General features: G+C 35.3%; 2 protein-coding genes across 3 annotated transcripts in view; one reads left to right on the forward strand and one right to left on the reverse strand.

Moving 5' to 3' along the window:
* The window catches only part of immp2l (inner mitochondrial membrane peptidase subunit 2), a 509,027-nt gene that overhangs the window by 225,888 nt on the left and 259,189 nt on the right, over window positions 1-23,950 (reverse strand). The gene's annotated exons all lie outside the window — the stretch shown is intronic.
* lrrn3 (leucine rich repeat neuronal 3) overlaps window positions 1,636-23,950 on the forward strand; it is a 44,179-nt gene continuing 21,864 nt past the window's right edge. The window contains 1 exon segment of the mRNA NM_001079058.1: window positions 1,636-1,929. The gene's annotated coding sequence lies outside the window, so the exon portion shown is untranslated.

A 23,950-nucleotide genomic window follows, 5' to 3' on the forward strand; every position in this document is an offset into this window, starting at 1 on the left:
AAATTTCTGAACACTGTATCTAACTGTAGGAGAAAAGGTTTTATACATATACATTTACCAATATTGCAACATGCTATCCAGAGTCATTACCTTTACTTAGCTCTGACTGTGTCATAGGTAAAGCAAGTACAAAAAAGGTGGGGGAAACCTTGCATTTTCTGCTTGCATTTGACCAGAAATAACTAAATGACAGAAACCTTTGGTGGCTACACTGGTTGGCCTTGCAACATTATTGGGCATGTTTATCAATTTGCGGGTTTGTAAATTCAAGTTTGTTATTTGAAATCGAATAAACTTGCATAACAAATGTTTATTTATTAATAAGGGAAACTCGATCAAATAAAAAAACCTTTTAAATTTTCAAGTTTACGAACTATGTTTTTGAAGCATAATTCAAATGTGAGGTTTTTTTAGCGCAAAAAAAAAATCAAACTTGAACGTTGATAAATCTCCCCTTAAGTCTTTATATAACCCTCTGAATAATGCCATGTAATGGTTGCATAAGGTAGATATATTATAGAACTGGAGAATCCTTTTTTCAAAAACACAATACATGTTAAACATATATATGCATATATTTAAAACAATGGAAGCCATGCACACACATTGCATGTGGTTTATCAAATTAATGATATTGTATTTCATTTTTATTTAAGTGTCACACAAAAACTGTAAAAAAACTGTAGCAAGGAGTCGAAAACTTTGCAATAAATATTGTTTTGTGGTAAAAAATAACATGGGTACGTAGACCCTGCTATATCCATATCATATTATATCATATGGTATCTATAGTGATGTTGCTTACAAGCACAGAGGGCAGAGAAAAGATGGTGCTATGATGAGACTGGTATTCTCTATAATGGTACTGCATACACTGCTGTTCAAGTGAACTTTTGCTTTAAATTTGGCTGCTTTTTATCAAGTAATTAGAAAAAATATCTGTGCCAATAAAATTTAACATTAGCAACAATGTATACAAATGTTTATGATGCTGCTTTAAATATCTCTTACTATATATAGTATTATATATATATATATATATATATATATATACTAATTGATTTTATTGCTACAACTTGAGAGATTTTCAAAATGAAAATTAAATACTTATATATGAAGATTGGCCTGACATGCTCATTTCACATGCAAACATTTATATTTCTAAAAATCCATTAACCATTGTTTTCTATTTCTTAGTAACAGTGTTATGTTATAAAGAAAAATGAACATTATCATACAAAATACAAGGCTGCTGTGAATATAGTCCCTTCAATTCCAATTGAATGATTTTTTTCTTGACCAGGGCAAAAGGTAACAATAATGATTTATCAATAATACTTTTATATTGGAGGCTATTTCTTTGCATCCTATCTTTATAAAAGCTTCAAAAAGGTATTAAAAGGGAAAGCAGCCACAAAAATATTATATTGAAGTAAGGAGAGGAATGCTGCTTCCATTTATTTGCACCTTAGAGGCAATGTCATATAATAGGCATGTTGTTTCAGCCAACCAGACTAGAGCAGCTGTGAGTATTGTATCTTGGCACTCTAAAGCTATTGGCTCCTCTCTGGGGAGTGGAGGGTGTTCAGTTATTAATGATCGCAGAGCAGGCAGCACCATGTCAGTGTGACAACTGATCGGGTGAATGATGCAGCACTAACCACCAGCACCACCACAGAAAGGAGGAGAAGAGGATCGAGCTACACAAGCAGCATCTCTGTATTGGATTGTCAGCGTCAGCCACGGAGAAACAAAGCACTGGCAGACATAAAGGAAAGCAGCAGGCAGATCTATTCATATTGTAGGATGTATACATAAGTATAGAAAAACTAGCAATCTCACATTTACCGCTTGGTTCAGATGCAAGTGTGTTGTACCTACGACTAAGGAATTAACTGAAGAGCTCAAGAAATACAAGCCGTTTGGGGGGTAAGTTGAACTGCTTTCTTTCACTACACTGCATGTTTCAACCCTCTACATGTTTGGCAAGTTAAAATCTTGCATTTGATATTAACCCCATGTCAAGAAATGCATAAATAAGCATGAATGTCTTGTAGCGTCTCAAAGCATCAACATCACGACGAAGGAAAACCTGTTATGCTTTCTGCCTAATGACAAATCAAACTGATGTTCTATGTCTGCTGAAAATAAAACAATGTGCAAGATGTGTTTAGCTATTCAGTGTATGCATGGATGCAAAGGCACACATCCCTGAGACTGAATGAGCATATCACAAACACAGTTGCTGGAATTCTGCCAGGCTACATGTTAAGGATTGTGGTAAATGACTTCCCTTAAAACATATCCTCTTGCCAGTACAAAGACACAGTGGATGCCTGTTTGCTAAGGCAGAGAAAACTGACGCATGCTGGATTTCTTAAAAAAAAAAAAAGGATTTGCATTAACTAGGGGAGTCCTAATCTCCTTAGGCAATTATTAGGTTCACAGTAGAGAAGTCTCTCAGAGTCATATTTTGTCTTTTCAATTTCAGCTTTTTTCTGTAATTCATTTTTCTGTACTTTTTGTGTGTGCAAAAATGGTTTGCTTTAGCATTTAAGCAGTTAACAGGAGAACACAAAAGGCCTAAGTCACAACCCCTTTGGGAAAAGCAGCATGCCTGGAAATAGGATTTGCTTGAAAAGCAATCCCCATATTAGTCTTGAACACCAAAGGGCAATTCCCTGTGTATGCTGAAGTGTAAATATTTAGCTGGTCAGTACATCTGAACAAAACTTGTATGGACGATGAGTAATAGGGGGCAAAACGGTGAAAAGCAACTATTACCAGGTTACTGCTATTTTCTTTTAATAAATACTTGTCTGAAAGCTTAGGACTTTCTTTCCTCCCAGCCCTTATTTTTATTAACTGTCTATAAAGTGCAACATGGTGCACCTGATGGCTTGTGTTTGTATGTTATACAATGGCTTGCCATGACATGTCTAGAATATTTGATTCTCACCAATAATGAGCAATGGATTATGGTGTTGGACCTTAGCTGCACATTAATAGTGCAGAAGCTTGCTTGCTAAGAAATGCAGTATATAAAGAGAAGTCTCACCCACGCATAGTCATTTTACTACAACTCCATCAGTGTACGAAGCCATACAGAGAGCTTAACAATAGAGCCCATATTTCCAATGAATAATATGGCAACACACTGAATTTCCACCTAATCCTTTAATACTGAGAGGGCTTACAGCATTCTAATATTATTTTGCATATTTAATCTCTACTGTTACTAAGAACCCCAACACTTTACAAAAGGACTTTTTTCTCTGGCAACCAAACAGGTTCAATTGTTTGTTTAGTTTAGGGCTGGTTTACAAGTGCAAGCATTTTCATATTGGTATATATATGTGCGTAAACATGTTCTGCAGTGTCTGCTGCTGAGATTCACATCCATCTAAAAACCATCCATCCATCCTGAAAGGATAAATGCTTTGACTTTTGGCTCATTCTTAGCCATCTCTAACTCTTCAATAATATAGTATGTTAAAAAATGCAGTGGCAATCAGGTTTAAGTTGAGTTGCAGTAGCCAAGAAACCACTTCAAGCTATTTAAAGTAATGCTGGCTTCTTTACCCATTCAAATATTTGGTTTTTAGTAAAGGACATTTTAAGCATGATGATTAATGATTAAAAAAGCTATTACCTTAATTAAAATGCATCTATCCTACAGGTGTCGATAGATATCTATACCTTATATTGAGCATAGGTTAAAAACATAAAATCATGTAAGTAACTTTAATATTTTGGGTATAAATGCAAAAATATAACTGCTAATACGCTGATACGGGTAACCAATACTTGCTGTCCATTATATCACGCTTGACTGGAATGACCCATCCAGAGTAGTGATATATGTTAGTTTATTGATTCATTCAAGATTAGATGACACAGTCTAATCAAAATATGGATAAATGCCATAAAGCTGATTATGTGCTCTATCACAGAGGTATCCCTAGTCTTCCTCCAAAATATAAAGGAATACAGAGCACCTGGCTGAGAAAAGTAAGGTTTTGCAGGTTATTTATATTGTAATGCCTTGTAAATTAAGAGGCCAGCGGGCCTGCCCAGGCTTTAGTAGTAATATAGGGCCCCTCTCCAGTCATATGGTAACAGTATTGCAACATTTCTGTTCAAATTTGTGAAACCAAATACTTCATCATACAGGAGTATAATTGCCTTGCACTTTCCAGTAAATGTCTTGCCTTAGATGAGTTTTCTAGGCCTTGTTCACTACAGACGGAGACCTAGTTCATCAGTAAAAAATGTAGTCCTAATGAATTTGAATGCAAATGATTTCATTCTGACAAAGTAAGATCATTTTAGAAGAAACTTTAGCATCCCCTCGGCAACAAAATTGATTAGGAAGTTATTATCTGTCCAACTGTGGCTGTTGGACAAAAACCAAGCCATGCTGAAACTCCCTTCAACACTCACTGTAACTGGATGGATTTGTATTGTGCAGTTAGACCATATGAATCTTACTTGACATAGGGGCACCAAAATCGCTGGTGCAACCAAGACCTTAGAAGAAATAGAAATCTATTACTAAAAAGCTTAAAAAAACCCAGCAGGTTGCTCCCAGAACTGGGATCAATCAATTGCAACTGAAATACTGTTACACAAATACTTAAAAACTGTTTTGTATTTTTTACAATACACTACTTTTTATAGTAAAACCAGAGACAATTTAAATTGAACAAAGAGATAGCATTAAAGATTGTTGTCAAGTTAAGCATTATATGTAATGCAATTTTTTTCCATCAGGGTTGAGAAACTCTATTTTTATTTGCCTTCCTTTATCTACTAGTTTAGGTATGTGTTTCCTTGCCTAAGGCAAGTGAGTGCTAGAAGTAGACAGGTTTTTTACTCAAAAAGCTAGATAAATTATCCATGTCTCATACTCAGTCATTTTAATGACTCCCCTGAGTGACTGCTTCCCTTGTGACCTTACTGCTATTAGACACAAACCAGCATAAATGAGGCTTAATATATAACAACACAGTGTAAGTAACAGTAGCATGACTAATGAACAATTACAGTAGTTCACTAAAAAATTAGTAAATCTACAAGGGCAGCTCAATACTTTGTCATGACAGGGAACTTTTAAGAACACTTCTGTAAAAGAAACACCATAATATTTTATACAGATCATTTTTTGACAGTACTTTAATCTTCCCAGTCTTAACCTTGCCTTTCCCTGAACAACGGCTGCCTAGTTGTTGCTGAGTCCTTCTGAAACCAAGAATGGGTCACAGGATGGTAGGTTGGTAATAAGATTGCCTCAAAACAGGGCAGTCATTTTTAAGCGTGTGAAATCTAATTCCCCAAATTTGATTATTAAACAGATTATTAACAAGATTTTCAAAGATACTTATTGGGAAACAGGGTCCCAGTTTCACTGATTCTATGGTTCAGATGTAAAATTTACATATTAATACAATAAGTAATCTGTTATCTGTTTCTTTCGACCTGCCAATTATTCAAATAATAGCTAAAAAATTCTGTTGTAATGTGACATAGTAGAATTCTCATTTGAGATGACCTCTTATCAACTTTTCCCTGACAATATTATCTTGTAGAGCTCTTCTATGAAATGTAAATAAGGTGTCTACCATGGATGATGCTTTTTTTGTAAAAAAAATATTGAATTTCTAAACGGAACATTGTAATAGCAGCAGAACTAGGCCTTTTATTCTGTTCCAAAGCAGACCTACTGGAAAAAAACTTCCATTTTTCTTTTAAGAAATTAGTATTCCATATATGATTCTTGTTTTTAGTTAAGCATTAACCTAACACAACAAAAAAATGTTGATGTAAAAAAAAAAAAACTTACTGCTTCTTTGCTATCCTTCCATGGATTATTGGAACAAAGTTCAAAATATTTTTTGGAGAAAAACATCCAAGTTTAGAAATGTGCATGGTTAATAAAGCTCAGAACAACCTCCTATGCAATTAGTTGAGCAGGATAAACAGCCTAGAAGCCGAATAAGGATAACAAAACAAATTTTACTTGTTCTTTGACTACAAAACACCAACTAGAAGTGAAGTATTTATTGGTTCTATGACACCATACAGCAAACAAGAATCCAAAATAGCAACTAAAATACCCAACCCGCAATTGAATGCATGCTTGATCTCAAAGCACTGCAAGACACTTGTCTCAAATAGGTATTCTTGCTAAGTCTGTTAATTTCTAGGCCAAAGGTTCCATCTTAAAGGTCAAATAAGACCATTAAAGTATAAAAACAATTGTTTTTCTTCCTAGAGATCAATAGATTAATTGCATGCCATATGGTCATGTTGCCTTGCAGAACAACACTTTAAAATGTTGAAAAGCATATCCATTTTCAGACATTTAATTCCATTTTGCCAAATAAAACTGCATTCTGCACACTATTATATCACTAAGCATCCATGACATTTGTATACACCTTATTACAAGTGAGATGCACGCATATGAGCTCACACAAGCAGCAACTCCTTATCTGTTCTACAGTTTATGATTGAAATAAAATCAAGAAAATATTTAAACTGACATGTTTTTGACAAAAAAATGTTAATTTGCTATATATATAAATTTTCAAAATTACAGGTGCAAACCGGAAACCTTTTATCAAGGGTCTTGATGGAGACCGAAACATTGGCCTGTTCTTTTAAATGAATTTAATAAAATTATTTTTTTTTATTTTTATAAGAAAAAGGTTCCTGGTGTGCACCTGTTGTTTTGAAAATGTATGTGATCTCAGCACAATTCAGATAGCACCTAGGTAATTTACATTTAAATGGTAAAGTGAAGTAAATGGTGTGCTGAAAGTTTATGGACTATAAATATATATATATATCCCCTAATCAACTGATATTCAAAAAAAAGTAGAGGACAATATTTATTTTTCATTTTGCCATAGTGGACAGTATAAAATGGTTTGTAAATAACAGACGCTACTAATAAATTCACTTTTACTGTTCAGTGAGCAGATCCCTCTAGAGCCATTATCTATATTTAAAGGAAGACATATTTTCACTTTAGGCAGCAAATTAAATTGTGTCTTCACTACATATCATTCATGTATATATTTTATTTTCAGTATTGGTAGGTTATGTACAAGCAGTTGAATGTTACCATAGGATATTCTGTAAAATAGGGCTATTTAATACATCATTAACTCAAAGAAAGCACAGAATATATGATATTAACAAAGGCATGTGGGCTTAGTAGAATACTCATTTTGTGGAGGTGGCAGTCACAGTTTCTCGCTATTCTGATTCATAGAGAACACTAACAAAACTGTATGAATTCCCACATACTTTTTTTAATTACACTGCCAGTGATGACTCACATCTAAGTTAAATCATGTATGAGGGCAAGGAATAGAATTAAATCTGCACGCTTTTATTTAAATTCTGGGTATAGAGGTACAGTATAGTATCATAGTGGCTAATTCTCTACGCTCCTTGCCTCAGACATAGCCCCTGGCCAGATAATGACCTTGTAAGTCACTATCTACAAATTATATATATATATATATATATATATATATATATATATATATATATATATATATATATATATATATTATAATATACAACAGTATAGTTGAATAACCAATAGATTTAATAATCATGTCAGTGATGTCTAACATGTGACCTAGCTGTTGGTGAAACACAAATCCCTGCATACCCCAAATAAAGGTCTCAGCCTTCTTTCATTACCCTCTAGCCCAGTGATCCCCAACCAGTGATTTGTGAGTGAGCATGGAGGCAAGTTTTTGTTGCATAAAAACCAGTTGTTCTGCCAAACAGAGCCTCCTGTAGGCTGCCAGTCTACATAGGAGCTACCAAATAGCCAATCACAGCCCTTATTTGGCACCCTCGTGAACATTTTTCACGCTTGTGTTGCTCCCCAATTAATTTTACATTAGAATGTGGCTCACGGGTAAAAAAAGGTTGGGGGTCCCTGCTCTAGCTCTTCCTCTATAACTCCAGCTCTGGTACCAATGGAGCAGCAAGACCAAAAATGGAAATTATTCATTTTAGCGGACATGCCAATAATTTTTTTTACAATATACATACATTTATCTAATGTAAAACTTTACAGTTCATTGTATTGCATTTGTGGGCCCTCATGGCATACAGATGCTATCTCTTGAATAAGAAAACATCATCTAAATAGTATGAAGTACTACTGTCTTCAGTGGAGCTATTCATGTTACATATTCATGATGGGGGGCATGAAACCCATACATAATGAAATTGAATCCAGGAGATGCACATCCCTCAGTCATGGTGGGCTTGGAGTAGGTGAGATTGAGCAGTGCTATAACACCCATAGAAAATGAATGTGTTCAGCTGCTCAAAACAGTTGAATAAATTAAAAAAAAACTTGATACATCTAATTGCTTTGATATATGTGTCAAGTCATTAACACTTTTCTGACCATCAGTAGAGTGTTGATGAATAGGTAAATGGATTTCTCATCTTTATCTTTAGTGTATGTGCCAGATATGTCAGTAAAGCTTAGGATGTTGAAGGGAAAAATTAAAATAACAGTTTTTAGCTGCTTTCTAATTTTTTGACTAGGCAAATACAAAAGGATAAAGAAAAAATAAGGTATAGTGGCCCATTTTCTGAAAGGTGTACTTTAAAGGATATTTACTGAGAATTATTTTAACAGTGTTAGCATGGTAAGACCTAATAAAAATACATTAGGAAGACACACACAATCTTACATCTTCTGTAAAGCAAGATTATTCACTCAGCTCTAGGCTGTGTGTCTTTATTTTCAGCTTGCCTTATTGCCTGCATGTTACAGCAGATGTACAGTGACAGAAGATAAGCTCCAGTTACACCAAATGTCCATCAACCTGATGGGCATTTCCAGAGTAAAACAAATCATATTCTTTCCCACTTTAAGTTCTAGTGCAACCATTTTCCAATTCTCAGTATGGTTTCACATTAAATGTGTATGCTTGTACGTTAAATCTTAGGAGCAGTGGTATAACAAAACAGACTGTGATGAAAATGGTCCTGTTTGGGTGTGGTGGGGGGGGGGGGGGAGTTGGGTGCATGGGAATTTTTCATTAGCACTGACCAATAATTTTGGTAACATCTATATGAGTAGATTTTAAAGTACTTTGTAATGACTGATGCAGTTATTTTGCATATGCAAACAAATGGATTTTTTTCTAAAATTACAAAACACATTTGAAAATTTAGGCTCAAGCATAAGTGCAGAACATTAGGTCTGGCTTTGGTTAACTACCACAATTCAGTAGGTCAGGTTCTCTGACAATAGTCAACAATCACTTAACATGGTAGGCGTGCTTGCAGGGTGTTATGTTTTTGAAGAATTACATGAAATGTATCATGCATTGATAGTCAGGCCCAGATTTGTGGAAAGGCCCGGGCCTAGGGCGGCACAAATTTGGGGGCCGCACCAATATGTTAAACTTTTTCTCCCATATGGAAGCAATGGGGACCTCTCCCCCACTGCTCCGTATGCGCGTGTAAAGCCCAGCACATGTGCGTTCATGAGTGCGTGCATGCCTGGGGGGGTGCCGATTGCGCGTTCACGCATGTGTGGGGGGGGGCGGGGGCGACTGACAGGGGGCATCTAGGGGCACCCGGATTACAAATCCGGCGCTGTTGATAGTAGCCCATACTTCCCAGTAAACTCTTGTGGCTTACAATCACTGAACCCCGAAACAATATTTTATTTGTTTGGGAAGTTCAGGAGACCGTTAATGATTAAAAGAGCAAATAAGAACACGAAGATATTAATGAGTATTAATGAGCACTTTTCCACTAAAACCATAAATGTCTAGTCATTTATTAAAAGATCCAAATTGAAAAAGCACAAATGAAATATCTTGCAGAACAAAAGAAACAAAAACCACAAATTACTTTTTCTACAAATCTTTGTGGACTTACAAATGAAAAATCCCTGAAAACCTCTTAAACCACAAATTAAATAAAGATTGTTTAAGTTGTTTAGGACAGTTCCCATTGGCTTCTACTTAAAGGCTTTCAGATGGCAACATTTTGTAATAGTGGTTTTTGTGGCTTTTAAGTTTAATAAATTAAAAAAAAAAATGTGTTTTAGCACAAAAAAATGAATTGCAAAAAAAAAAAAGAAATACAAACGTTTTTAAAATAAATATACACATATATGTATATTTTATTTATATAGTGCTACTTATGTATGCAGCAGTGTACAACAGAATTAATGGGACTTTAAAAATGTAGCAGGTTCATTGATGTTCTTATTAAATGAGAGGGCAGAAATAATGAAATTAAAATCTTCCCATATTTACCATGTTTACCATGTGTGATCCAGGACATGGACATCCATTTTAATAAGCTTACCCTATAACTAACCATACACAGGAGACAATGTTATTCTTAAAAAGTGTCAAAGGTAATATTAACAGACCAGGTAACTAAAGAAAACAGAGCTAATCAGTTTACATGAAGGTGAAAATTACAGATTTTAAAAGCACACTCAGCAGATGTATGTCAAAGACATTTATCAATACATTCATTAGCAGGTTGAGCTGGCATAACTGTTTCTCCTTTTCCCCCATTCATAACATCTTGCCATTATTATTTTTGCCTTTACAGATATCCAATGTGAATAAGATCAATAAAGGCAGCCTGCCCAGCAATATACATGCTTCTTTAGGTGCTTTATTCCATAAATTTCTCAAAATAGAAGGCCACTTTTATCTAAAATTCTGCTTTACTCTAGTGTAGCACTGCCCAGATTTGCCATGTAGATTATTCAGTTTACATACACACTTGGGTCAAATTATAATATGATGATATTACGCAAAGAAGTCATTCAAAGAATAAAAAAAAACACATTAAGGCCATAGCCTAATATTATTGTGAGGGGGAGAAGTACCAGAGGAACTATCACAGGAAGAAAACAATCACAAACCGATGACCTACCCTTATATATGATCACAACCTGCAGTAACAAATGTTAGAACCAGTTAATGAAAGAACATTTTGTAGATTAGAGTCCCTGTAAATAAAAGTTCTATCTTGAGAGTTTGAATTTGATTTAAGGTCAGGCTTAAAAAGAGGAGGTCTAAGTTTATGCTACAGGACGAGTGGAGAATGAAGGATGAATGCAGTAATTTGCTGAGAAAAAAAAAAAGCTGAGAAATCCTCCATATTTTAATTCCATAACAGAATTTCCTAAAGATAATCACAGATGATTATTTCCAATCTGCTTTCTTTTCTTGTGATATCCTAGTCCATTGATGTGTTGCTCTCATACTGTAATTCTCTTGTTTTGCATTTGTAGCCAAACAGCACAGTTTACAAAGAAAAAAAAAAGAAAATATTCATTAACTTCACAAGGTTTAAGCAAATTTGTGATCACACACTCATTATTCCTGGCAGTTTTCATCAAATTTGGTTATAGTATGTTCCGGATCAAATCATTCCATTTCTTCAGCACACATTTGTCATTCTTTAAACACCATCTCTTACTGACAGGAATGATTACTTCCCCCTATCCCAGGCCCGTGGGACTTTGCTAAAGAGAAGGGGCTTGGAGGTTTTGAAGAGGCAAATCATTCTCTGCCCATCTTCTCTTCTTCTCTAGGCAGCTGAGTGACAGGATGTGGCAGGAATTGCTGCTGCCAAATACTGTAAATCATTTCTATTCAGCAGCGAGAAGCAGAACAAAGTGCATTATAATTCTGAATGGAAATACAACACAAAACCAGGTCTTGGATAATTACCTTATACTCTTTGATGTTTTGCATTTAGATTATTAAAAAAATAAACATGTCAATGCATTACACATTGTCTATTCAGTTGGCAGTTGCCTCAAATTTCAGACCTTTCTTATTACACAGTCACATTTGTTCTAGAAATGTACCTACAGTTAATTACTGTAAATGCCTCATAAAGAAAAGGAGCAGCGTGGTTAACAGAACAGGGTTTTCCCAAAGGTTTTTGGCTTTTGTGTTAAAGGTTAAGGGTTTTAGACAGCTGAGGCTCTGGATTGTCGGTTACTGATAACAGAAACGTAATAGAAAAGAGAACAAAAAAAGGTGCAGAATCTAATATGAGATTTCCCTGGTTACATGACACAGTCATTATTTAAATACAGAAGGAGAGTGTGGCTTTGCAAAATATCCTGCACCAAGCCATATCACACAGTGCCCTTACAACAACACACTGAGAGAGCTCACTAAGTTGAGACACTTTCACATAATGAATACCAAAATTCCACATGGGTTATGCTGCAATACACATGCTTCATTTGTATTTTTTCCATAGAAATATTGCCTCCTAGATATAACTTAGGGTTTTTAAAATCAGCCAGCTGTGTAGAAGTACTTAAATTATCCTATGAAAAGAAAACAGTTTCTCTGTTATCTGCTGTTGGGTATACATAGCTTATCTGAAAGGAAAAAAATAGATTTCAGTCATAGGACTTAATCAGCAGTAGATCTTACCATTAAGCTAATAGCTACAATGTCAAGTTATTGGCTTCCTAGACCTATAGCTACATAGGTTATCAGGGATGTTGGAGCACTACAAAGTTTGTTTTTTTTCTGTTTCTGAATAAGTATGGAAGGCCAGGTTTTTTTTTACTGGATACAACTGCAGTCTTTGTTCTCAACTGTTTGGCTCATTGTCCCTGCCCACTGGTTCATCGCCATTCAAAGTAAAATAAAAAAAAGGAAAATGTATATATGTAGTTACTTCCAATGTGCATAACTGCAAAGTTTACAGCTCCACATTCTAGGAGCCTCACATATGTATGCACATAGTAGTAAAGGTATGGGATCCACCTGGCAACCCTTTTTCCAGAAAGCTACAAATTACAGGAAGCCCATCTCCCATAGACCCCAGTGAAATCAAATCAAAACAGGTACAATCATGTACCTGTTCTTAACTAAGATATGCCCTACCTAACCACTATATTTTTAGCTCCCTCTCCATTTACCAGGCACTCCACCCTGCCCCCTTAATAGAGACAATTAAGACATCTAGGATGGGATTTAAACTGGCCACAGTTTTTATTAAACGGGCAGTAAGTTAAGAAAATAAATATATGAACAGTTAAAATGCAACATTTTAAAACAAGTAACATGAAAACAATATTACCAACTAATGGAATGCTTGCCAAGTAAGAGAACACATCAACAATGGCTGCCTGCCATGTGGGGTGGGCAATTGAAGGCAAACCATAGTACACTACCCTCCTGGGACCCTTGTGGCAGGATTTTACCATCCACTTTGACAACCCATGTGCCAAACACTGGGGGTCTAGACCCACCCCCTAGTAAGCATTCTTCCCCAAGCTGTGATTGCATAACTATTGTCCCAATCGACCCTCCTCCGGATAGTACACCAGGGGAGGGCAGACGGGCAGGCAGGATAATGTTCCATGTTTTTGCGGGTAAAAATACCTCCTCTTCCTTCTGTCCCACTAATATCTCCCCTATCCTGACCTAGCTTCTGGTGTGATTCAAACCCTCAACTTCCAATCCCCTTCTTTCCTTTTAACCATCCACTTTCTGGCCTATCCTTCCTAGCACAGTTAAAGCTCCTGCCTTTAAAGATAAGCCTCCTGCCTTTTAAAGATATTCAGGATAACAGGTCCCATACTTGTACCATAGTTTCCAGATTAAGCAGCTCCTTTGCCATGGAGCCACAACGTTGAAAGGGGTGACATGTGAAACCTGCTTCTCCCTCGTTCCACCACATATCAGTGCAGGATTATTAATGTTCAGCTGCTTTAGCAGCACTAAACTAATAACATTTCTAAAAATACCTTTTGTGATATGCAGAAAGGTCAGTTTAGAATTCAATCTGACTGAATTTGCAAACCTATTAGCATTCCTCAAGTGCTAAGAACATAAATTAAAAAAGAAAGGTGTCTGTGCTGAGTGATAGAATTGTTATTTATATGGAGCACATACGGTGAATTACAGAGATGTGAAATTTAGAAGTAAAAAAAAAATAATCTCCCTTTAAAGCTATATTTCTAAATTGCAGCGTTGTGTTCAGCATGCAGTTGAATTGATATATGAAACTCACTAATCAATTTTTATTGCCTCTGATGCTGATGTTCATTTTGGAAATGTAACAGGCCAAAGCATTAAAACACACACACTGCTATAACTTTGCCTATATAACCATGTGATTGGTTGTTGTGATGTATACTATGGGCACACAGCTAATGTCCCCAAGACTTGTCCTGCCTTGCCTTATAGAAATAATGCGTAGACAAGGTGTGTAAAGAAGAAGGCTACTAAAAACATTAAAACGCTGCAGGAATGTTTGACATCACCACGGATTTACTCTAGCTTTTGTTCATATACAATATATATTTCCTGATGTTTTTGGTTATGTACCTTCATATTGTACCTACAGTTTTAATAGGTCCTTGGTGATATCAACTGTGTCACAAGACACAAGACTCATGGATACTTAAACAGTTGTTCACCTTTTCCTATACATTTTACTCAAATATAAAAACATTTTTAATAGGTTTTTTGTATTATTTGTATGCAGAAAATATGAGGACATTAAGATATTGGAAGTGACATTAATTTCATGGGCTTTAGAAAAGCACTTGACATGCAACCTGGTGGAGTTATATGTTCATGGTATATGATTTATTTTTATATTACAGTAGGGGTTGCTATTTCCTATATAATAATATCCTTATATAGGACAATAGTGAGCACAGTATTTCATATACAGTATATATATATATATATATATATATATATATATATATATATATATACTGCATATAAATATAAAACACTACATAGTGAGATATAGCATACAATTATCACCTTTTGCTTAAAACATTTGCCAAGGCAACATTTAATCAAGGCAAAATCACACCTTTATGAATTGCATAGATTTGCACAAGATATGCATGCACTGTATATATCAACAAGACAGTATTACTGTTTGCATAATGAGAAAAATGGTAATGGAAATAAGAAGCCATACTGTATATTTTAAGAAGGAATGAATTCTAATTAAGATGCCAATGACTTTCTTCCATTCCCTCTCCTAAGGTAAGTGAATGCTTACTTTGATCCTTTTTACTAAAAGACACAAAAGCCTTAATACAAGATCATTTTCTTTTAATCAAGCAGAAAAAAAAGTATCACATCCATACAAATCCTAAATCATTTTTACCTTAAAAATGAAACACATGAAGATGAAACTTTCAGCAATTAAATATTTAAAGTTAGATGGAAAAAGTTAGTGACCCCTGATCTGAAAATCAATGTAATGGTTTTTAGCACTTATTGTTTTACTTAAGTAAAACATTAAAGGAGTAAAACAATGAGCGCTACAAAGCAATACAGGTATGGGACCTATTATCCAGAATGCTTGGGACCTGGGGTTTTCTGAATAAGGGATCTTTCTGTAATTTGGATCTCCATAACTTAAGTCATTTAAATATTGAATAAACCCAATAGGCTTAGACTTAGGGGCTGATTTACTAACCCACGAATCCGACCCGAATTGGAAAAGTTCCGACTTGAAAACGAACATTTTGCGACTTTTTCGTATTTGTTGAGATTTTTTCGGCTTCTTTACGAATTTTTCGTTACCAATACGATTTTTGCGTAAAAACGCGAGTTTTTCGTAGCCATTACGAAACTTGCGTAAAAAGTTGCGCTTTTTTCGTAGCATTAAAACTTACGCGAAAAGTTGCGCATTTTTCGTAGCGTTAAAACTTAAAAGGTGCAAAGTTTCGCGTAAGTTTTAACGCTACGAAAAAAGCGCAACTTTTTGCGCAAGTTTTAACGCTACGAAAAATCGCCAGATTTTACGCAACTTTCGTAATGGATACGAAAAACTCGCGTTTTTACGCAAAAATCGTATTGGTAACGAAAAATTCGTAAAGAAGCCGAAAAAATCGCAACAAATACGAAAAAATCGCAAAATACCGATCATTACGAAAAAACCGCAATCGGACTCATTTCAACCCGTTCGTGGGTAAGTAAATCAGCCCCTTAGACTTAGAATTACTTGCTTATAATGGAGTCTATGGGAGATGGCATTCCCGTAATTCGGAACTTTCTGATTCCTGTACTATTATCCATGAGGAATTTCTTATGCACTATGATGAGTGAACTAACTAAAATAAGACATTTCCTACATTATATAAAAATATAATGATTATCAAAGGGTGAATTACCTGTGGCAAATAGGAGCACATTTTTTGCACAAAGTATTGGAGACACAGAGAAAATCATTGGTTATAAAATTGTGTACCAATAGGCAGAGCAGACGCATGGACCTTGTGTAATTCTGCTCCTTACGCAGTTGTGTGGCCATTTTACACAACCAAAAAACCTATATTGCCATAATTACTAGGAATTATGAACTGAAATATAGCTACATGCACTGCAATTCAATGGACTTCGTATTCTTATATTGTAACTTTTGCACATGTATAAATGTAGTACAGTAGTACAGCTAGGCCAATGCTGTAAGACGGGCATAGAGTGTTTATTTAAATACTTATGCATTCAAAATACTACACTGTGAATCGATTGCATAGGATAACTGAGAATCACAAATGGTATATCACCAAATTACAGAGATCCATATTCAAGGCCTCAATATGTGAGATGTAATAATCTTTGACAGAAACATGCATAATTTGATTAGGAGAACTGATTAACATACTTAGTCAATACTTTTGTTCATTGTTCTATGCCAAGGAGAAGGGACATACACTCCTACAGTCATGTAACTCACTTCAGGGTCATTTTTTTTTTTTTTTTATATATAACTGCACTTCAGTCTACAGTGCCTAGATAGTGCTATAGACATAACAGCAATAAACTGTACATTTCTATGGGGGAAAGGCTAAACTGCTGTAGAAACTGTCTCCCGTTTAAGCAAACATCGTATTAAAGCAACTCCAATAAGATGCATAATAACAAGGCATTTAATACTGTATTACAGGGCTCTTGTACTTGCAGCCACATTTATTCTAACTGAATTGGCTGCTGTGTTGAATGCTGTTCTGTCCAGCTCTTTGTAGAAGAACTTTTTTTTAAAAAGTTGGTAGTTGCATGGAGGTCTATTTAATTTAATGCAGTGTTTGGCAGGGCTCTATTCAAGATGGGCCTCCAGTGTGTGGCATATGGGCTTCTAAACTCATGTCCTCAGGGTGCAGCAAAAGATTCATGTCACAACAGGGTCATAGGGCATGTGGTAAGGATAGGGCTGGCCTGTACTCCCTGATGCTGCACCTCGCAGCCAGTTTACCAAGCATAAGTGCATCCCATATAAATGTATAGTCCCATTTTTTGCACTGTGTTTAGTAATAATGCAGAATAGCACACCATTATTACCCACTCTCAAAACCCCCAAAAGTCAGGAGTAAGTTACTCCACCTGTTGAATGGTGTGGTGCTTGTGTGTTCAGTTGTCTGTGGGCCATGTTTGGATATCATATTGCTATTGTATTTGACAATGTGTGTTTCTCTTCCAAAATATTGGTATTCAATGCTCAGAATACTGGGTTCATATGTACTTGTCTTCTGATATGATTCTCCACTAGGGATATATGATTCTCACCCACAGTGAGTAAGTCAATCTTTGATTTAAATAAATAATTACTCAAATCGAGCCTGGTCCCATAGTTCCCCCTGGGTATGACTTGAATCACTCAGGATATTAACCAAACAGCTTTTATTGAGGTAAACATTAATACAGAGTATTAAATAATAGTTCATACATCCTGAAAGCTTGTGAGGACGTGTAAAACCAAATTTAAGTACAAAAATGTTGCCATTTAACTATTTCTTCCTACATGGGGCTGATCCCATAGCAGCCAATCTTCAGCCTTGTTTTAACATAACTGTCTCTCTGTCCATCTTTAGGAAAGGTTTAAGTGTCTCACTGTCTCAGCACAATGACATGTATGGTATTTGTGTAGTTGGTGATTTTGAGACTATTTGTGACTTTCTTAACCTAAACCTAAAACACCAATATCTACAATTGCATTGTAAGGAATAGCAGGGGAATAGCTATCATTGGTTTAACAGATGATGCTGAACTTTTAAGGGTAGACTGCAGACCACTGGAGGACTAGATTCTTCCCATGACCCTTCCCACTTTTGACATCAGCATACACCAGCACCTTCTTCAGCTGACCACTAAGGCTACCCTACTGCTCATGCCCTTTTACCTACTTCAGTGACATTAGAGTGGGGTGAGTGGGTCAGGAGGGGGTATATAAGTAAGGGTGACATGGCAGGTTAGATTTACAGGTTAGATCCAAGAGGGTTAGGGTTGACACAGGTTAGACACAACCTGTGCTTGCAGCTATTCCAACTAGCTTGCAGCTATTCCATCTAGATCCCTTTTACAAATTGGGTCCAAAAATGATATTAAAAATAAAAACAGTCCTGTGCACTTCCACTAGTTTCACAAAGCACATTTTGATAAAAACTTTTTCAACCTTCTAAATTTTGATGATCTCACTTTTTTAAGGTGTGATAAATTGCCAAGTGTACATTTTGTTCATCTGCAGTTTTCGAAGAATGCAACATGTGGGAGCTAGAAAAGCATTATGTGTGTAGGTTGAAAAGATTTTTTTTTTCTTAATCCTGCTTATAAATTATTCATGAGATAAAAGCAACTTTTTAGTGGGAATCAGAAATATATATGAAAATATAGACACACTGATGGGAGGCGGCTTTTCAAGTGTTATAAAAGGGAAAACAGATCTAGACACAGATGGTACAGGTTAATTTTGTGAGCATGCAAATAGAATTCACAGTTCATTTTACAGATGGCTAGCTCTAAATAAGAACGGAATATGTGACTTTTTTAACTTCTCTTGCTTGGCTTAGCACAAAATAGTGTTTATGAGAGATGTGATTTAAACATCATACCACTTCATAAGTCCCATTAAATGAGTAGATGCTCTTATTAACCCCTGTCACATTAACAATGCTAATTGTGCAGTGAGTGTTAAAATATGAGAACAAATGATTAGAAAGTCAAAGCATTTTAGTCTTTTTATATTCAAAACCTGCTTCCACCATTCAACACTGCAGCATGTTTTATTCAAAGCTAGATTAAAACTTCAATGCAAAGTTGCCAGAATTAGAATATTTTTGTAAATGAGAGAAATATTCTTATCTCTTTCAGTACAGACGAGGGCTGCAGAACATTGCACAGAGAGATTTTATATTATATAAGCCACTGTATTTAACCTCTATACAGTGGAGCTTATTTATTTAGCAGGGATAGAAGGCTGAATCCCCACAATGATACCACTTGGGAGAAAAGCTGAGTGATGTCAGTATCACCAGTTAGAGGAGCTCCTTGCTGTTGATTAAATGCTGAGTATGGTTTTGATAAAGTTCACAACCCATAATACTCAGTTTGACTGTAAGTGCATGTCTTTTCTTAAAGGAACAGTAACACCAAAATATGAGAGTGTTTTAAAGTAATTAAAATGTAATGTACTGTTGCCCTGCACTGGTAAAACTGGTGTATTTGTTACAGAACGCTCCTATAGTCTATATATATAAGCTGCTGTGTAGCCATGGGGGCAGCCATTCAAACTGGAAAAAAGGAGAAAAGGCACAGGTTACATAGCAGATAACAAATAAACTCTGTAGAATACAATGGCATTTTATCTGTTATCTGCTAAGTAACCTGTGCCTTTTCTCATTCGAATGGCTGCCCCCGTGGCTACACAGCAGCTTTGCTTATATAAACTATAATAGTCTTTCTGAGGCAAACACACCAGTTGTACCAGTGCAGGGTAACAGTGCATCATATTGTAATTACTTTAATACGCTTTCATATTTTGATGTTACTGTTCCTTTAAGGGGTAAGTGCATGTACCATGTTTTGCTTTAATTATTAAAAATGACCTACTGGTCAATGATACAGTGCAATTGATCCCATACATGTGTCAACAGGGTCACAACCCCATTTTTTCCATTGGAGGATCACATCCAATGAGACTAGACTAAATTTTGACTGCTCAGAATTACTGATCTACACAAAGTCTACCTGATTGCTATCAGTGACATAAATATGCTATAAAATAAACAGAATATTTCGAAATGATATCACGTACAAGTTAGTTTATTATGAGTACAACAAAAGATACCAGCTGTATATTGTGAGAACACAGACCACAGAATCCAGGAGATATCCCAACCTCACCAAAATGATAATAGGTGATTTATAAAAGCAATAAGACAAAATGTGATTGTGAATTATTTACTCTACATAGCAACAGATGTCTGAATGATAGAAGAATATTATGAGCTCCAATTAAACATAACTATTTGTTATAGTTTCTGTTCAATATGAAATTGCTGTCTATGAAAACTGAAATAACTGTGCTATGCCAGAGGTTTACAAAAGTAACAATGATTTCATTTCAGAATATTTTAGTGGCCAGGGAATAACATCTTATCTATGACTTTCAATACATTTTTAATACTAAAAGTCATAAAACTACCTTTTTTTTAAAGTAAGCTACTGTATACTTTGAGGATTAAGTGCTTTTTAAGCTGTTTACCAAAAGCACTTGCTCAGGACATCTGTAAATTTGAGTTTGGAAGTATTGTAGGAAGCTGTTTATAGCTTAAAATTGGTTTGTTTGTTGTATAGGCCCTCACAAACCATGCAGAAAAACTTTATCAGAGATTACCAGTTTTAATGTAACATTTCCCTTACCTGGCAAGTCCTTTGTAATACTGAACACACTTAATATTGCCCAGTCAATATAACATTAATAATATTTTGGGGATTAAGTTGGCATGACTGATATTTAAAACTTGTTTTTAACTAAAAGAATGTCTGTGCACGGATATACTCATATAAATACAACAAATTCAGATTACATTTTAAGGATTAAATGGCAACTGATTTATGAGGTTTGTTATGAATAAAGGATTTACTATGCAACTCATATATACAGAGAGTTTAACTCTAATATAATAAAGCTACTGTATGGTGAATTTAAAAAGCTCTTTTTGGGGAACCCACATGGGACAAAAGCCACTGTACTTGTTGGGATTGACTGATTGCCTTCAGTTTTCTGGAGTCACCAGCACCAAGACAGCTTTGGGTAGCAATTCAGTCTGAAATTATAACTTGCATAGCAATATTAACAGCTATATGGCCAAATTAAACAAATGTTCTTGGGGGACACAGGAGCTAAGGGGTCAAACTGGGTACCTAACTGCGTATAATTTCAACAAAATATCTTCCTGATGTATATATAGCTTAGGTTATTTACAACTTATGGGCATTAATCAGGTACACTTCATTAATTCTGAAAGCAGCCGTGGAATAAATTAGACAAATTGAGCTCACAATGCTTGTGTGTCTTGAGCAACAGTTGCTAAGCATATGTCAGTATGACATTTTGAGGGCCAGAAGTCATGAGCTGGGGCAAATATGGATAATCCAATACTGATTGCTGTGAACTAGTTGTAAAAAATAATTCACACAAAGTCCTAATATAGGCATTCTGTCAAAGGTGTATGTAAGGCTTTATTTTTGTGCTTAACTATTACATATACACCCCCCAACACACACACCTGTGTATCTTTTCATCCTAACCGACACTGACCCTCACCTTACAAACTATTGAATCTCACATAAATATTGAATGAAATTTGCTGTGGGAAAAAGTGGTGTTTCAAGGGTAAAACAAAGAGAAAGCCAAATGAGTTTGTTCAGTATAAATATTACATATTACAAATATTAAATAATGAATGAATAGTATAGGTATGTGATTAATTATGTAGAAAACCAAGATCAAGAATGCTAAAAACAGCAGTTTCCTTCCCCAAAACATATTTTTGAATAATATCATCAGCATTTTCACTATTTCTCTTTGCTAACACCAAAGCACAAATCTACAATAATAGTAAAACATTTTTTTTCTTTGATGTTGAAATATATTTTAGCAGATTTTTAGCATGCTCCAAATTACAGAATTATCCAGAAAAAAAAGCCTGTGTCCAAATTATTCCACATATCCCATACCTATAATACTTATAGAGTAACAGTTGCCTTTTTAAACCCTAATAACTAACTGACAGCACCAAAGTGTTCTTACTGAATACAAACTGGTTTACCTAAAGTAAATTTTAAACCATGAAATAATTATTTTCTATTGATATAGCACTGACACATTTATGCCGTGGTTATTCCCTTTACTCTCTGCACCAGCCTTATATTTTACACAGAAAACAAATGTTCCCAGTTATGTCTTTTAAAGCCCTTGGCCAGCTGCTGGATACTCTCTGAGAGAGTGAGGGTACTTCTCTTCAATCTCAATGGCTAAAGACTTTTTCATATGTACCAATCCAGTAAGAGAGGGGGCAGGTGATGTAGGGCATAAAGCTTACAGTTTGTATATCACATTTACACAATAGTCAATGCCATCATGAGCCATTTAACATGGATATATGTTTTTTGTGAATGTGAAATGAGAGCCACAGAGATACAGGAACAATATACAAACTTTTTGTTAACAGATTTTTTTTAAAAAAAAAGACTTTTTTTGTTCTGTGTGTGGTGATTGCACCATTCCCTGAGGTCAGTGCAGGATCAAGGCTCTGTTATCATCCACTTTTAGCCTTATCTTGACACAGCGAAACAGATTTGGTTTAAGCCATGGGTGCAGCAAATCAGCCATGCAAACCAATATACTGTAATAAGCGAAAGGGAACATCTGTGTATACCTCCCTACTCAAATACATAGTAATTATGGCATGGCGGACGTGCCAATACACTGTAAATGGAAATCTTATGAGCATGTGTTTAGGGGTGTACTAATGTATCTTTCAATGTATGTTTGTTTTGTCATGGAAAATTTGCATTGAAGACAAATGAACATTTCATTTTCCCAGGGCTTTATGCATTCTTCTTATCACTGTCTTGCATAATTTTAAAAAATCACATGCATCAATGTCATTTTCTTGGCATCATTTTTATGCAGCACCTTTTTTTCTAACTGCAATTTCATTTCTTCCATATTGAGAAAGGCCCAGATACATGTTACTAACTCTTAAGAGAAATAGGGAAACTGGTTTAGAAATATGTTGAAATCTCAGTGGAACATTTGTACCTTTGCAATGTAATCGATAAAAGCGTCCTGTTCATGTTGAAGGTGAAAAAAAGAATGATATAAATGTATGCATATTGCATGGAGCAAAAAAATGTTGGTGAGCATATTTGAATCAATGAATCTAATTAGGATGTCTATCTCTGTGACTGTATCTGCCCACTCTTAGCTTCTTTTAATGGCCCTGTACATACTGGAGTGAATTTATAAAGAGTTGAGCATTCATATTTACAAAAAGCAAAGTACAAATCAAGGAATATAACATATATATTAATCTTTACATAGCAAAATCTGATGCCATTCTTTAGAAAAATTGCTTGGTCCGTTCCCTAGAAAAGCTTCCAACTGAATTTTCCTCTTTTAAATATACACCGCAAGCAAAAAGGCTACCAGTATCTACTTGCTAAATAAGCCGCTGTATATAACTGTATATAACTCTGGAGAATGAACCCCTTGAAGCAGACACGTTTTGGCTATTAGCTCTGAGGATATGACATAGATATTCAGACGCTACACTGGCTGCATTTTGTTTATAATGGTAATTTCCCAGCCTGGACCTGGGGATATTACATTTGAGAAAAAATGCACTGGTGCTCTTGTTTAATTGGGGTATTTTTGAAGCTGTGCAATACACTCCGTGAAAAGAAGCAAATGAATATGCAAAAAGTTACATTCACATCTTTGCAAATTTCTGTTTATTTGGCAGAAGTTCATATCATTTTACATTGCCTCATTGTCCCCTGGTCACAAACAAATCCAGACCTGGGTACTGCTAATCCACTGTGTCAAACCATATATGTATTTCTCTTTTTAT

The sequence above is a fragment of the Xenopus tropicalis genome, chromosome 3 (assembly GCF_000004195.4).
Source record: "Xenopus tropicalis strain Nigerian chromosome 3, UCB_Xtro_10.0, whole genome shotgun sequence".
Taxonomy (NCBI): domain Eukaryota; kingdom Metazoa; phylum Chordata; class Amphibia; order Anura; family Pipidae; genus Xenopus; species Xenopus tropicalis.